Source organism: Delphinapterus leucas, chromosome 3, assembly GCF_059928025.1.
Source record: "Delphinapterus leucas isolate spDelLeu-1000000601 "Yukka" chromosome 3, BTC_Dleu_Yukka2, whole genome shotgun sequence".
Taxonomy (NCBI): Eukaryota; Metazoa; Chordata; class Mammalia; order Artiodactyla; family Monodontidae; genus Delphinapterus; species Delphinapterus leucas.
The window spans coordinates 106,340,774-106,358,716 of NC_143131.1; the positions used below are offsets into that span (position 1 = coordinate 106,340,774).

Sequence of the window (17,943 nt, forward strand, 5' to 3'; positions counted from 1 at the left end):
GAATAGGATCGCTCTTTGATAGAACATTTCCCTGGCTTTTCAGGCATGTTATAAACAGACAGTGCACTGCATGGCTGATGGACTGACTTAAGAGTATCCTGAACGTTCAGAAAAAATGAAGGCAGGCAAGAAATCACACACTGACCTTCCTTTCCAATGGAAATGGAGCACATGACTAATTTCAAAACCATTAACATGTAAAAGCAGCATATTTCTTCTGAGAACATGGCACAAAGGCTCTCCAAGGAGATTGCTGGGACATGATTACCAGCAACACTTAAGTTTTCAAAAACGCACCAAGGAGGCTATTCACTAAGAGTGTGTTAGCGGCAAAATAGCTGCTTCATTAAACTGAAATAGCCTCAGCAGGGCTGTGCCTACAGACCCCAGCTACCAAATTATACATTTCTTTTCTGGATGCTTCACTGACCTCATTATGTAGAGCAGGGAGTTTGTCATTCCAAATAAAGTAACCATCCAAGTCTTTAGAAACATGTCTATCAGGTGCTTGATGAGTCTGCAGAGTGAAACACTGGGAGCCCAGTGAATTAAAAAAACAAACAAACAAAAAAACGACTTCTCTTTCTGTCATTTCATCCTTCCCTGCTACGTGCTCATTGTCACACTTACAGAGCAGAGTAAGCAGGTGAAATGCCTGTTTCCGAGCATGAAGGAATTTTTGATTTGGGGGTTATGGCATTTTATTGAGAAACGTGTAAACACCAATGATGAACCATGGGAAGAAAAAAACCCAGACCAGCATAAGGCAAGTTGGATCCAGAGAGAGTTACAGCTTGTTCCCAATGTTCTTTTTGAAATTGATATCCAGAGTTATTTATCATTTCCCATCCACGTTATTAATTCTGATTCTCAGCCACAAGAAGTATCAGGCTAATTTTTCTTCCATTTAAAATTACTATATATTTTTTTCAGCCAGGTAAAATCCTCTAGTTCTGCTGAAGGCAAATCAAGTAACGATTATCATATTTATACATATTTTTTCCCCTCAAGAAGTACTCATGAAATTAATTCAGATTTTGGAGGCTATCCCATTTTTTTCACTTCATTTTAATTATATAGAGGAAAATGGCAATTAAAATCCTACAACAACCCTGTGTGTTCAGAGGCACAGCGACAGCTGAATCACACTTGTAAATAACAACTGGTCCTGCACAAGGAGCCCTGCTGAGCTAGGGGAGCCATGGGGAAACAGAGCTGCCTGGTTGAGTTCCAGGGGCTCGGGAACAATCAGGGCACATCAGAAAAGTTTAAACGTCAAGTTTAAAAAATAGAGGGGAGCAGGCAAAGCAGAATGAGATGTTCACGGGACGTTACTCAGAGATGAGAAAAGTGTATGCTTCAAATGATATTCAGTGCGCCCAGTGCCAAACGGCTACCTGTTCAGCGTAAGGAAGGTATGGAGGGTACGGCACACTGACCAGGATGTCTGGTGATATGGAAGGAAAATATTTTGGCTACAAATGAGGGCTGAATACGCTTTAAGGACTACAAGTTCTGGATTTGTGGATAGGTTCATACACATCTTCCACCAGCCTCCAAGTGAATGCCCGCCATTAAAGGAAGTTGATTTGGGGTTCATTCCAAGTCATATCTCACCCTCCTCCATACAAACAACTTGGTACTAGCTACACAGATGTGCTCCATCTTGACCCCAGCCTCCCAGAGCCTGGAATAAAGCCAGCTGTGGCTTGTTTTAAGCCCCAGGGTTCCTTGGGGCTTTCCCCAGCTGCATTTCACCAAGACCATGGGGAGGTTGCAGTCTTGTTCTCTCACGGGGTAGGGTCCAAGCTCTGCATTCTGCCAGGCTCCGAGGCCCAGGTCTCCCTGCAGTGTTTGCTGGAGCCCCAGGAGACGTTTGGCTGGTGGACCTCCATTTACACACGAGGATATCCGAAGTTACTCAGCTCGCCAAGGAATAGTAAGGCAAGTGCAGAGCAAAGACAAAAACTCTTTGGATTTTGCTTTTTAGCTCTGTCTTTGGCATTATGGGTGGGCTCCCTATCATGTGCTTCATATTACTGAAAGTCCCCCAAACGCCACTTGTTCTTTCCCATGTGGTCAGAGTCTCCGGGTGTTTCTGTGTTGCCTTTGTACATACTTGGCTTTGGATTCAGGGGAACCTCTGGGAGCCTTTGTGGGGGAGGGGACAGAGCCCTAGTTTTGGATCAAGGAGTCCTGGCTTTGAACTGCTACTCAGAATTTACTTGGCACTAAGCCTCAGTTTCCTCCCTTACACGCTGGACCTGGGGTAGGTATGTGCCTGGCCTGTGGTGGTCACTTGGTAACCGGCAGTGCTTAAGATTGCAGTGTAGCAGGGTGAGCTCATATCAGCCGAGGACCAGGGTGGGGAAGAGAGGTCCCTTCCAGACCCTGCCTCTAATCCCCTTGCCTAGCCCACCCCTCTGTAGTCATCCTTACTACCCTACCATCTTCCCAAGGGAATGTCTTTTGGGGGCAGAACTGCTGACAGTTCTGTTTTGACAGTCTTATATAACATAGGTAAAAAAGACAGAAATGCTCCCTGGAATTACTCTTCTCAGCTCTTGGACACTGCTCCCCTTTCCCTCCACTACACACACACTCACACATACACACAAAAACCACAGTTTCTTTTTATTGGTTCCCTAGAATGTGTCCAGTCTTTTAAACCATCAAGATATAAACAAGCCCAAGAAAAAACTAACACTTAGCCAAGGACCAAGTTATCTGAGATCACTTTATCACTTAATTTCTTGACAGTTGTATACTCTGGATTCTTGTGGACCGTGAAATTGGTGGCAAATAGGGCCTCATTCATATTGATACTTCCTATTTACCTCAATGCAAAGCGCTTCCAAACCCCTTCAAAGGGGCCTCTCAGGCCTTCTGATTTCTAAGTAGAGCACATGTCCCCTCCCGCACTTGCTCCTCTGGCCGTCTGTCCCATCTTGCCCTGCATCTTGACATTGATGGTTGCATTGGCCCCGCATCTTACACAGCCCACACCCATTGGAGTGTCAGCTTCATCTGGACATTTTTTAGTGTGAGAACCAGCCCACTCTCTCCCCAAGCCTCCACGGGAGCCGAGTGTTTAAAGTCTGCTAGAAATGTTCCAGGGCATCAGCTTACGTGGAGGGCTGTCTTCCCTTAGGCCACTCAATCACTCAGGAGGAAGGTCCTAAATCAAATATCTGGTCTGTTCATTTCTTTGTGTATTCGTCCTTGCAAAAATAATGAGTGAGGTTCCTTAATGTGACCCCTCTTATTTGACAGAAACAAAAACAACCCTACATGGACACTGAATTAACTTATTATCCAAGACCAAACAACCAAATATTTAAGCAGAGGTCTACCTTTACTTTAAAATTTTCATCTGATGGTAGCTTTCCTTCAGAACAGACAAAAAAATTACACTATTAATAGCAATAGTGAGAGTCTATTTTTCTATTTTCATAGCACTATTCATTTTCTATTCTCTAATTACTTAATAAATACAGTGGGTCTTTACTGCCTTTGAGGGTGAAAATAACAGTTATACCCCTATGGAGCTCGTTCATTTGCTTTATGGGCTAAAAAATCTCTAGTGTGTCACAAATTAACACAATGTTCCCGAGGACTGTGTTTTACTCTTGACTCTCCAATTTCACTAATAAATGTGAAAAACACATGTAGCCAGATAAGTCCCTGGAGACCAGCCACTGCAGACACTGAAGAAAGCAAGTTATTCCAGCTAAGATCAGCATTCACTTTCACATTGGAGACTATTTGCCTCCCAAATTCTCCTCCAATTGCTTGACATGAAGCAATGAAATTGGTTTCCAGTGACTACCCCCAAAATCTTAGAAAACTAGTTTTCTTTTTTTTTTAAATAAAGGATATCTTCAAAAAAAAGAAAAAAACATAAAATTTTTGATCATCAGATAATGACCTTTTTCTAATCACATCTCCAGTGGATTCCCCACCACCTTCTGAGAGAGCTGTTACTCTTTTTAAAAAATATTTTTATCAAGAAAAATTTCAAACAAATAGGGAGAAAACTACAGTAACCCCACATATTCTTCATCATCCCAATCTAGCAAGATTTTGCTACACTTGTTTCACCCTTGCTTCCTTCCTTCCACCCTATTAAGATTTTTATGCAAGTCTCAGAAATTGTCATTTTACCCCTACATACTTAAGTATGAATTTCTAAAAATATGAACATTTTTATAGAACCACAAAACCATTACCATACCTAACAAACTTATTATTTCCTTGGTATCATCTGTTACCCAAACTGTATTCAAATTTCTCCAACTGTCTTGAAAAATCTTTTATGGTTGCTTTGTTTAAATGATCCAGACAAGGTGTAACATTTGGATACATCTAAGTCCCTCTCACTTGCACACAGCCACCTCCCTTTTTCCCCCTTGCCAATGTCTTGCTAAAGAAACTGGCACAGGGCTCCTCTTAAGCCCCATCCCAATAGCTACGTTCTTAATTTTTCTTGTAGTATCATTTAACTTGTTCTTCTATCCCCTGTATTTTCTGGAACCTTACTGATTGGTTTAAGTTCAAGTTCAACTCTTCTGCAACAATAGCTCATGTTGTGTACTTACCTATTGCATCAGAGCGGGCAGGCTCCTAAGATAACAATGAACCACTTTTAGAGGGTTCAGGTGAGGGCAGCCTGATTCCTCCATTGTGGAGTTCCCCATAACATACCTAATGGGCTAATGATTGCATCCCATTTATGACAGGTGCTTGAATCAATGATTTCATTTGGGGGCTACAGAATTATGCTTTTCCAATTCTAACTTCCCTTCCACATTTAGTGGCTAGAGTTCTCATGTGAAAAAGAATTTTCCTTCATCAACACTTGCAATCTGGTCATTCTGAAATACAATTTGCACAGAGAAGCCGTAATAACTGCTTAATTCTTTCCTTTGACTGCCAATTTTCAGAGTAAGGAATTGGTGCTTTAGGTACATCCTATAGTAACTGAGTTGTTTTTGTTGCTTTCTATGTTATTCTTAAAGGTCCATCTGTCTTTATTGAAATTAAAAAAAAAATCAAATCACCACCCAATAACTAACCCTTCTGCTTGAATATAGAGAACTGGATTTGTAATGAAAAAGGACACAAAATATGTCTGAGCCCAAGTCCCTGCCATTGTGTATCTCTCTTCTCACTGGAAGGCCAGGCACTGTTTCCCTTGCCTACTTTGGTATACGACTCTTGTCTTTAGGGTTGATAGAGTCTTTCCCTAGGCTGAACACTCCCTGAAGACAGAGGTCTTCTGCATTTACTGATCCCTTAGGAAAACAAGAACAATCTTAAAATCAACTCTCTTCGGCTTACTGCGGCACAGTTGACTTGGTGTCACTTGCTCCTGTGAGCAAGTGACTTTCACTGTCTTATCATTCACTGAATATATCTGAAGGTGCCGTCAGTGTAGAAGCCAGTCGGCAGAACTACACCACTTCAGACTGACTAGCTAAGGTCATCAAGTCTGTACTAGATTTTTGGGCTTCGTCTGTGACCCATCAGGAAACCATTCCTGTCCAATGAAGCCTGCAGGTGCCATCTGGCATGGCCACACCCAGCTCCAGGCTGCAATGGTGGCACATTAACACGATGGGCAAGCTTCCACTAGGGGAAGAAAGAAACTGCATGTGGGTGAAACTTGCACATGTATGAGAAACAGCTCCCTTTTCACCTTCTCACTAATAAGGGTGAAAACATTCAGGCCATTCAGAGGTATTCGCCACAGAGGCATTTGTAAGTCTTCCTTAACAACGGCTGACAAGTGTCTCTGAGACGACAGGAATCCAGGGTCTTTCTTTTTTGCTCTCTAAGAGCAGAGATATTTTCTGCCCATTATTGCCTTGTTTTACTGACAGGCATCTGTCAGTTAGACACTAAAACAGAGTGATAATGGGAAGATCATATGCTGGCTTTGTCCACACACTCCAAGAGGGAAGCACTCATGAAAAATGTGTATTTTGGTAAACCTAGACGCTCACGTGCCCACCTGCATTTCTATTAAGTTGGAAACTGAGTATAGAATAGCTAAGCAGTGAGAAGAGGAATAACAGAGGGATGGGATCAGGGGAGATTCCTAAATGGCCCTGCAGACACCAGTGTGGGGATCTGCTGCTCTGTGCAGGAGGGGGATGGGTTAGGAAATGCTCGCCAAAGACGATGAGCAGGATAGCAGCAGTTTTTTTCTGGCTTAACTGGAACTCACTGAGAGCTGCTGAACTGGGGAACTGGCAGAAAACATCTTCCATGGCTCTGTAAATGGAGGACGTTCACACATTCTGAAATAGCGTAAATACTCCCTTTTGAAACAGAGGTAAAAAAGGGAAATGCACATTTTAAATAAACTAATAAAAGCAATTCAATTCCTACTGAGAATCTTCTAGTAAATAGTTCTCTGTCAGAAAGTAATATTGTTACTCAGATATTTGAATCTCCAGTCATATGTTCAGGTTCTGACTTCTTGGCTAATGCAAGTAAAAGCATATCCTACACACACACACACACACACATACGCGCATGCCCCGTATAATGCCATCATTTTTTTCAATCGAATAAAACTTTAATTTATTCAATTAATGATTATAGTAGAATGCCATGCTTATGCTGACAATTCACCATAAAATCTTACCATTCTGTACTGAGCCATAGAGCCTAGAGACTACTCAAGTATAATCCCTACTGTAAAGTTCTAATATGTGCACAGTGGGAGGAAAATAGGTGCCATCGTATTCAGTGGCAGTAGTCAACTTGAATAGGATAGAAGCCAGAAATCACTAGCCTCACCAGTAAAAAGTGTCACAATTTTCTTTTATAATTAAAAAAATTTTTTTAACATCTTTACTGGAGTATAATTGCTTTACAATGGTGTGTTAGTTTCTGCTGTATAACAAAGTAAATCAGCTATATGTATACATATATCCCCATATCTCCTCCCTCTTGCGTCTCCCTCCCATCCTCCCTATCCCACCCTTCTAGGGGGACACAACGCACTGAGCTGATCTCCCTGTGCTATGCAGCGGCTTCCCACTAGCTTTATGTTACATTTGGTAGTGTATATATGTCAATGTTACTCTCTCATTTCATCCCAGCTTACACTTCCCCCTCCCTGTGTCCTTAAGCCCATTCTCTACGTCTGTGTCTTTATTCCTGTCCTGCCCCTAGGTTCTTCAGAACCATTTTTTTTTTAGATTCCATATATATGGGTTAGCATTTGTTTTTCTCTTTCTGACTTACTTCACTCTGTATGACAGTCTCTTGGTCCATCCACCTCACCACAAATAACTCAATTTCGTTTATTTTTATGGCTGAGTAATATTCCATTGTATATATCTGCCACACCTTCTTTAGCCATTCATCTGTTGATGGACACTTAGGTTGTTTCCATGTCCTGGCTATTGTAAATAGTGCTGCAATGAACATTGTGGTACATGACTCTTTTTGAATTATGGTTTTCCCTGGGTATATGCCCAGTAGTGGCATTGCTGGGTCATATGGTAGTTCTATTTGTAGTTTTTTAAGGAACCTCCATACTATTCACCATAGTGGCTGTATCAATTTATATTCCCACCAACAGTGCAAGAGGGTTCCCTTTTCTCCACACTGTCTCCAGCATTTATTGTTTGTAGATTTTTTGATGATGGCCATTCTGACGGGTGTGAGGTGATACCTCATTGTAGCTTTGATTTGCATTTCTCTAATAATGAGTGATGTTGAGCATCCTCTCATGTGTTTGTTGGCAATCTGTATATCTTTTTTTGAGAAATGTCCATTTAGGTCTTCTGCCCATTTTTGGATTGGGTTGTTTGTTTTTGATATTGAGCTGCATGAGCTGCTTGTACATTTTAGAGATTAATCCTTTGTCAGTTGCTTCATTTGCAAATATTTTCTCCCATTCTGAGGGTTGTCTTTTGGTCTTGTTTATGGTTTCCTTTGCTTTGCAAAAGCTTCTAAATTTCATTAGGTCCCATTTGTTTATTTTTGGGTTTTTTTTTTTTTTTTTGGTACGTGGGCCTCTCACTGTTGTGGCCTCTCCCATTGCAGAGCACAGGCTGCGGACGCGCAGGCTCAGAGGTCATGGCTCACAGGCCCAGCCACTCCACGGCATGTGGGATCTTCCCAGACCGGGGCACGAACCCGTGTCCCCTGCATCGGCAGGCGGACTCTCAACCACTGCGCCACCAGGGAAGCCCTATTTTTGGTTTTATTTCCATTTCTCTAGCAGATGGGTCAAAAAGGATCTTGCTGTGTTTTATGTCATAGAGTGTTCTGCCTATGTTTTCCTCTAAGAGTTTTATAGTGTGTGGCCTTACATTTAGGTCTTTAACCCACTTTGAGTTTATTGTTTGTGTACGGTGTTAGGGAGTGTTCTAATTTCATTCTTTTACATGTAGCTGTCCAGTTTTCCCAGCAGCATTTATTCAAGAGTCTGTCTTTTCTCCATTGTATATTCTTGCCTCTTTTGTCAAAGATAAGATGACCATATGTGCGTGGGTTTATCTCTGGACTTTCTATCCTGTTCCATTGATCTATATTTCTGATTTTGTGCCAGTACCATACTGTCTTGATTACTGTAGCTTTGTTGTATAGTCTGAAGTCAGGGAGCCTGATTCCTCCAGCTCCATTTTCCTTTCTCAAGATTGGTTTGGCTATTCGGGGTCTTTTGTGTTTCCATACAAATTGTGAAATTTTTGTTCTAGTTCTGTGAAAAATGCCAGTGGTAGTTTGATAGGGATTGCATTGAATCTGTAGATTGCTTTGGGTAGTATAGTCATTTTCACAATGTTGATTCTTCCAATCCAAGAACATGGTGTACCTCTCCATCTATTTGTATCACCTTTAATTTCTTTCATCAGTGTCTTGTAGTTTTCTGCATGCAGGTCTTTTGTCTCCTTAGGTAGGTTTATTCCTAGGTATTTTATTCTTTTTGTTGCAATGGTAAATGGGAATGTCTTTAATTTCTCTTTCAGATTTTTCATCATTAGTGTATAGGAATGCAAGAGATTTCTGTGCATCAATTTTGTTTCCTGCTACTTTACAAAATTCATTGATTAGCTCTAGTAGTTTTCTGGTAGCGTCTTTAGGATTCTTCTCTATGTATAGTATCATGTCATCTGTAAAGAGTGACAGTTTTCCTTCTTCTTTTCCGATTTGGATTCCTTTTATTTCTTTTTCTTCTCTGATTGCTGTGGCTAAAACTTCCAAAACTATGTTGAATAATAGTGGTGAGAGTGGGCAACCTTGTCTTGCTCCTGATCTTAGTGGAAATGGTTTCAGTTTTTCACCACTGAGAATGATGCTGGCTGTGATTTTCTCATATATGGCCTTTATTATGTTGAGGTAGGTTCCCTCTATGCCCACTTTCTGAAGGGTTTTTTTAATCATAAATGGATGTTGAATGTTGTCAAAATCTTTTTCTGCATGTATTGAGATGATCATATGGTTTTTCTCCTTCAATTTATTAATATGGTGTATCACATTGACTGATGTGCGTATATTGAAGAATCCTTGCACTCCTGGGATAAACCCCACTTGATCATAGTGCGTAATCCCTTTAATGTGCTGTTGGATTCTGTTTGCTAGTATTTTGTTGAGGATTTTCTCATCTATGTTCATCAGTGATATTGGCCTGTAGTTTTCTTTCTTTTTGACATCTTTGTCTGGTTTTCATATCAGGGTGATGGTGGCCTCATAGAATGAGTTAGGGAGTGTTCCTCCCTCTGCTATATTTTGGAAGAGTTTGAGAAGGATAGGTGTTAGCTCTTCTCTAAATGTTTGATAGAATTCGCCTGTGAAGCATCTGGTCCTGGGCTTCTGTTTGTTGGAAGATTTTTAATCACAGTCTCAATTTCAGTGCTTGTGATCGGTCTGTTTGTATTTTCTATTTCTTCCTGGTTCAGTCTCGGAAGGTTGTGCATTTCTAAGGATTTGTCCATTTCTTCCAGGTTGTCCATTTTATTGGCATATAGTTGCTTGTAGTAATCTATCATGATCCTTTGTATTTCTGCCGTGTCAGTTGTTACTTCTCCTGTTTTATTTCTAATTCTGTTGATTTGAGTCTTCTTCCTTTTTTTCTTGATGAGTCTGGTTAATGGTTTATCAATTTTGTTTATCTTCTCAAGGAACCAGCTTTTAGGGGCTTCCCTGGTGGCGCAGTGGTTGAGAGTCCATCTGCCAATGCAGGGGACACGGGTTCATGCCCCGGTCTGGGAGGATCCCACATGCCGCAGGGCGGCTGGGCCCGTGGGCCATGGCTGCTGGGCCTGCGCGTCCGGAGCCTGTGCTCCATGGCGGGAGAGGCCACAGCAGTGAGAGGCCCGCGTATCAAAAAAAAAAAAAAAAAAAAAGAACCAGCTTTTAGTTTTATTGATCTTTGCTATTGTGTCCTTCATTTCTTTTTTATTTATTTCTGATCTGATTTTTATGATTTCTTTCCTTCTGCTAACTTTGGTGTTTTTTTGTTCTTCTTTCTCTAATTGCTTTAGGTGTAAGGTTAGGTTGTGTATTTGAGATGTTTGTTGTTTCTTGAGGTAGGATTGTATTGCTATAAACTTCCCTCTTAGAACTGCTTTTGCTGCATCCCATAGGTTTTGGGTCATTGTGTTTTCATTGTCATTTGTTTCTAGGTATTTTCTGATTTCCTCTTTGATTTCTTCAGTGACCTCTTGGTTAGGTAGTAGTGTATTGTTTAGCCTCCATGTGTTTGTATTTTTTACAGATTTTTTTCCCTGTAATTGATATCTGGTCTCATAGCGTTGTGGTCAGAAAAGATACTTGATATGATTTCAATTTTCTTAAATTTAACAAGGCTTGATTTGTGACCCAAGATATGATCTATCCTGGAGACTGTTCCGTGAGCACTTGAGAAGAAAGTGTATTCTGTTCTTTTTAGATGGAATGTCCTATAAATATCAATTAAGTCCATCTTGTTTAATGTATCATTTAAAGCTTGTGTTTCCTTATTTATTTTCATTTTGGATGATCTGTCCATTGGTAAAAGTGGGGTGTTAAAGTCCCCTACTTCGATTGTGTTACTGTCAGTTTCCCCTTTCGTGGTTGTTAGCATTTGCCTTATGTATTGAGGTGCTCCTATGTTGGATGCATAAATATTTACAATTGTTATATCTTCTTCTTGGATTGATCCCTTGATCATTATGTAGTGTCCTTCTTTGTCTCTTGTAATAGGCTTTGGGGTTTTAAAGTCTATTTTGTCTGATATGAGAATTGCTACACCAGCTTTCTTTTGATTTCCATTTGCACGGAATATCTTTTTCCATCCCCTCACATTCAGTCTGTATGTGTCCAGGTCTGAAGTGGGTCTCTTGTAGACAGCATCTATACGGGTCTTGTTTTTGTATCCATTCAGCTAGTCTATGTCTTTTGGTTGGAGCACTGAATCCGTTTACATTTAAGGTAGTTATCAATATGTATCTTCCTACTGCCATTTTCTTTTTTTGCGGTATGCGGGCCTCTCATTGTTGTGGCCTCTCCCGTTGCGGAGCACAGGCTCTGGACGCGCAGGCTCAGCGGCCATGCCTCACGGGCTCAGCTGCTCCACGGCATGTGGGATCTTCCCAGACCAGGGCATGAACCTGTGTCCCCTGCATCAGCAGGCGGACTCTCAACCACTGCGCCACCAGGGAAGCCCCCTATTGCCATTTTCTTGTTTTGGGTTTGTCATTGTAGGTCTTTTCCTTCTCTGTGTTTCCTACCTAGAGAAGTTCCTTTAGCATTTGTTGTAAAGCTGGTTTGATGGTGCTGAATTATCTTAGCTTGTGCTTGTCTGTAAAGGTTTTCATTTCTCTGTCGAATCTGAATGAGATCCTTCCTGGGTAGAGTAATCTTGGTTGTAGGTTTTTCCCTTTCATCACTTTAAATATGTCCTCCACTCCTTTCTGGGTTGCAGAGTTTCTGCTGAAAGATCAGCTGTTAACCTTATGGGGATTCCCTTGAATGTTATTTGTTGCTTTTCCCTTGCTGCTTTTAATATTTTCCTTTGTGTTTAATTTTTGATAGTTTGATTAATGTGTGTCTTGGCGTGTTTCTCCTTGGATTTATCCTGTATGGGACTCTCTGTGCTTCCTTGACTTGATTGACTATTTTCTTTCCCATATGAGGGAAGTTTTCAAGTATAATCTCTTCAAATATTTTATCAGTCCCTTTTTTTTCTCTTCTTCTGGGATCCCTATAATTTGAATGTTGGTGCATTTAATGTTGTCCCAGAGGTCTCTGAGACTGTCCTCAATTCTTTTCATTCTTTTTTCTTTATTCTGCTCTGTGGTAGTTATTTCCAGTATTTTATCTTCCAGGTCCCTTATCTGTTTTTCTGCCTCAGTTATTCTGCTATTGATTCCTTCCAGAGAACTTTTAATTTCATTTATTGTGTTGTTCATCATTGTTTGCTTGCTCGTTAATTCTTCTATGTCCTTGTTACATGTTTCTTTCATTTTCTCTGTTCTATTTCCAAGATTTTGGATCATCTTTACTATCATTATCCTGAATACTTTTTCAGGTAGGCTGCCTATTTCCTCTTCATTTGTTCGGTCTGGTGGGTTTTTATCTTGCTCCTTCATCTGCTGTGTGTTGTTCTGTCTTCTCATTTTGCTGAATTTACTGTGTTTGGATTCTCCTTTTTGCAGGCTGCAGTTTCATTGTTCCCATTGTTTTTGGTGTCTGCCCCCCAGTGGCTAAGGTTGGTTCAGTGGGCTGTGTAGGCTTTCTGGTGGAGGGGACTGGTGCCTGTGTTCTGGTGGATGAGACTGGATCTTGCCTTTCTTGTGGGCAGGACCACGTCCGGTGATGTGTTTTGGGGTGTCTGTGAACTTATTATGATTTTAGGCAGCCTCTCTGCTAATGGGTGGGGTTGTGTTCCTGTCTTGCTAGTTGTTTGGCATAGGGTGTCCAGCACTGTAGCTTGCTGGTTGTTGAGTGGAGCTGGTCTTAGGTTTGAGATGGAGATCTCTGGGAGAGCTTTCGCCCTTTGATATTACGTGGGCTGGGAGGTCTCTGGTAGACCAATGTCCTGAACTCAGCTCTCCCACTTCAGAGGCACAGGCCTGAGACCAGGCCGGAGCACCAAGCCCCTGTCAGCCACTCAGCTCAGAAGAAAAGGGAGAAAAAAAAAGAAATAAAGACAGGAAACAATAAAGTAAAATAAAATAAAGTTATTAAAAAATTATTAAAAATAAAAATGTAATAAAAAAAAGGAAAGAAAGAACAACGAAACCAAAAAACAAATCCCCCAATGATAACAAGCACTAAAAACTGTACACACAAAAAAAGGGATAGGCAGAACCCTAGGACAAATGGTAAAAGCAGAGCTATACAAACAAAATCACACAAAGAAGCATACACATACACACTTACAAAAAGAGAAAAAGGAAAACATATATATATTAAAAAAAAAAAGAAGAGAGCAACCAAATCAATAAACAAATCTACCAATGATAATAAGGTCTGAATACTAAACTAAAATAAACACAAAACCAGAAACAAATTAGACGCAGAAAGCAAACCCCAAGTCTACATTTGCTCCCAAAGTCCACTGCCTCAATTTTGGGACGATTTGTTGTCTATTCAGGTATTCCACAGATGCAGGGTACATCAAGTCCATTGTGGAGATTTAATCTGCTGCTCCTGAGGCTGCTGGGAGAGATTTCCCTTTCTCTTCTTTGTTCGCACAGCTCCTGGGGTTCAGCTTTGGATTTGGCCCCGCCTCTGCGTGTAGGTCACCGGAGGGCATCTGTTCTTCGCTCAGACAGGACGGGGTTAAAGGAGCCGCTGATTAGGGGGCTCTGGCTCACTCAGGCCGGGGGGAGGGAGGGGCACGGATGTGGGGCGAGCCTGCGGCAGCAGAGACAAGCGTGACGTTGCAGCAGCCTGAGGAGCGCTGTGCGTTCTCCCGGGGAAGTTGTCCCTGGATCATGGGACCCTGGCAGTGGCGGGCTGCACAGGCTCCCCGGAAGGGGGGTGTAGATAGTGACCTGTGCTTGCACACAGGCTTCTTGGTGGCTGCAGCAGCAGCCTTAGCGTCTCATGCCCGTCTCCGGTGTCCACGATGATAGCCACAGTTTGCGCCCATCTCTGGGGCTTGTTTAGGTGGTGCTCTCAATCCCCTCTCCTCGCGCACCCCGAAACAATGTTCTCTTGCCTCTTAGGCAGGTCCAGAATTTTTCCCGGACTCCCTCCCGGCTAGCTGTGGCGCACTAGCCCCCTTCAGGCTGTGTTCATGCAGCCAACCCCAGTCCTCTCCCTGGGATGTGACCTCCGAAGCCCAAGCCTCAGCTCCCAGCCCCACCCGCCCTGGCGGGTGAGCAGACAAACCTCTCGGGCTGGTGAGTGCTGGAAGGCACAGATCCTCTGTGTGGGAATCTCTCTGCTTTGCCCTCTGCACCCCTGTTGCTGTGTTCTCCTCTGTGGCTCCGAAGCTTCCCCCCCTCCACCCCCGTCTCCACCAGTGAAGGGGCTTCCTAGTGTGTGGAAACTTTTCCTCCTTCACAGCTCCCTCCCACTGGTGCAGGTGCCGTCCCTATTCTTTTGTCTCTGTTTTTTCTTTTATCTTTTGCCCTACCGAGGTACCTGGGGGAGTTTCTTGCCTTTTGGGAAGTCTGAGGTCTTCTGCCAGCGTTCAGTAGGTGTTCTGTAGGAGTTGTTCCACATGTAGGTGTATTTTTGATGTATTTGTGGGAAGGAGGGTGATCTCCATGTCTTACTCCTCTGCCATCTTGAAGGTCCCCCAATTTTGTTTTTTAAAAACAAAGTTGGGGAAGGTTATTTTCTGCAGTGATTCAGCACGTGAGCAGTGGAACTGGACACCTTTGGTTTGAGTTCCAGATTTTCCATCTATCAGTTTTGTCTTTTCAAATGGTGGGGTAAAATGGTGCCCATCTCACATTTGAGGATTCAATGGGATAATGTACATAAAGTGCCTAGCATAGAGCTTGGCACACAGCAAACACTGCTACCTGCAATACTGTGCTAAGGCCACAGCAACTTCAGATGTCTCTAGGGTGAACTATTGTTTGCGATATTTCTGCTCAAGCCAACAGAAGTTTATCACATTTATCACAATACTAATACTAATATGGGAAGCAACAGTACTTTGAGAGGCACAGTGGAGGATCAGAAAAAAACATGAGCTTAGGAAGGAATCAGGCACATGGCTTTGAATACTGGCTCTTGCCACCAGCTCCCAGGGTTCAATCTTGGATAAGCTGCTTCTCTGCATGTCAAGTCGCCCACGTGTGAAAAAGTAAAAGATGGCTGACTTCCTTACAGAGTCATTGTGCAGTTAGCCCACACGGTATGTAAAATGCTCTGCCCAGTGGGAGGGCCGCTCAGTGGTATCTCCCATTATTATTAGAATGTTAATATCAGGCTCCGGAGACTGACAGAGGTGGGCCTCATGAATGCTGTCACTAGATAGTGTGATCCTGGACTGGGGCGGACAGGTCAGAACTTGCCAGGGGAACTTTTGGGTGGGACTAAACACACATCCCCAGGCACATCAGGAATCTAAAGAAATTAAGTGCTACTGGAAGGTGAAGTGTGCAGAGTCTATTATCTTAAAACACAGCATCAATACAATACAGAATAGAAGATTATCTCCCTTTGTCTAGAGGGCATATATGAGGCTCTGGGGAGCCAGGTGGGCCACTATACCTCTTGGAACTTTCCCTTTATCCTCCTTGGGTTTACTCAAGAGCTAGGTACCATTTGGCCCCAGAATGAGATAACTACTCTGAGGCATTTAGCATTGGGGATGATGTGTCTTTGCACTTTCCTAACAATAAAGGGAGAATCAAATTATGTTTGTAATTCCACTTCCACCTGTTGATGCCAACATTCCTAGAACCAGGCAATCTCTTTATCTTGTTTACACAGTACTCAGCACAGGGCCCACTCAGATGTTTACTAGGTACATTAGGGAGAAATGGATGTTCTTTTAATAAAACAGGGATATGTGGACAGAGAAATTTACAGCCTTTTGGGTATCTGGGTCATAAGGATCTGCATACTTGAAAGAGGCTGGAATAAACTGCGTCATGATTTTTATCAAGTTCTACTTTCAAGGTGACATAAAATATGTGTCCTGTCTGCTAGGGGAGAAAATGCAACCAAAGGTAATCCATGATGACAGTGTGTATGGATGCAAACGAGGCATGATGATTTCTACTGCTTCATCTGTTCATAAATTGGACTCACTTCTTAGATTTACAAACGATGATCACTATGGTAAATTCAGTAATAAAATTTTCTGCTCTAAACATAGCATTCTCCTCAGTATCTTTTTAGAGCCCTTAAGTGGTTTTGATGTACATGAAAGTAAAAGGTGGGGGAATTAAAAATTACACAAATAATGAAGATGAGTTCCTAGGTGAATTACCCATTACTGTGGAGGTTTTTGAATATTTTCATTAAAAAGAGTAAAAAGGCCATTTAAAGATAGTTGTGTATCTACAAATGATTGTAAAGTCATTCTCTTTATTTCTTTCCAACTCCCATAAGCCTCTTTTATTAGTTTCAAGGAATAAAGCTCCAATCTGCTTCAGTAAGCTGCATTATTTTTTAAAGTACAAAACATACATGGTTTCTTTACATGAGCAATCTTCTTTAATGGCAATGCAGTCATTGGGAAGACTGCATTAAAAGGTATGTTTTATAGATCCTCCTTCCACCTTCTATACCTCTCTACTTTCTTTTTAAAAAGAATATTAACACAAAAATAAACTCAAAATGGATTAAAACCTAAATGTAAGGCCAGATACTATAAAACTCTTAGAGGAAAACATAGGCAGAACACTCTGACATACATCACAGCAAGATCCTTTTTGACCCACCTGCTAGAGAAATGGAAATAAAAACAAAAATAAACAAATGGGACCTAATGAAACTTAAATGCTTTTGCACAGTAAAGGAAACCATTAACAAGATGAAAAGGGAACCCTCAGAATGGGAGAAAATATTTGCAAACAAAGCAACTGACAAAGGATTAATCTCCAAAATATACAGTCAGCTCATGGAGCTCAATATCAAAAAAACAAACAACCCAATCCAAAAATGGGCAGAAGACCTAAATAGTCATTTCTCCAAAGAAGATATACAGATTGCCAACAAATATGTGAAAGGATGCTCAACATCACTCATCATTAGAGAAATGCAAATCAAAACTACAGTGAGGTATCACCTCACACCCGTCAGAATGGCCATCATCAAAAATTCTACAAACAATAAATGCTGGAGACAGTGTGGAGAAAAGGGAACCCTCTTGCACTGTTGGTGGGAATATAAATTGATACAGCCACTATGGCAAATAGTATGGAGGTTCCTTAAAAAACTAAAAATAGAACTACCATATGACCCAGCAATCCGACTACTGGGCATATACCCTGAGAAAACCATAATTCAAAAAGAGTCATGTAGCACAATGTTCATTGCAGCACTATTTACAATAGCCAGGACATGGAAGCAACCTAAGTGTACATCGACAGCTGAATGGATAAAGAAGATGTGGCAGATATATACAATGGGATATTACTCAGCCATAAAAATAAATGAAATTGAGTTATTTGTGGTGAGGTGGATGGACCTAGAGACTGTCATACAGAGTGAAGTAAGTCGGAAAGAGAAAAACAAACACCATATGCTAACACATATATATGGAAACTAAAAAAAAAAAAAAAGGTTCTGAAGAACCTAGGGGCAGGACAGGAATAAAGACGCAGATGTAGAAAATGGACTTGAGGACACGGGGAAGGGGGAAGGGTAAGCTGGGATGAAGTGAGAGAGTGGCATGGACATTATATACACTACCAAATGTAAAACAGATAGCTAGTGGGAAGCAGTCACATAGCACAGGGAGATCAGCTCGGTGCTTTGTGACCACCTAGAGGGGTGGGATAGGGAGGGTTGGGAGGGAGACAC

General features: G+C 41.7%; 1 protein-coding gene across 2 annotated transcripts in view; it reads right to left on the minus strand.

The window, feature by feature from the left end:
• MARCHF3 (membrane associated ring-CH-type finger 3) overlaps positions 1-17,943 on the minus strand; it is a 150,882-nt gene that overhangs the window by 45,978 nt on the left and 86,961 nt on the right. The window contains exon 2 of one of the 2 annotated variants that reach the window (XM_089909257.1): positions 431-532. The exons of the other annotated variant lie outside the window; for it this stretch is intronic. The gene's annotated coding sequence lies outside the window, so the exon portion shown is untranslated. The remainder of the gene's footprint in view (positions 1-430; positions 533-17,943) is intronic. 2 annotated transcript variants of the gene reach the window in all.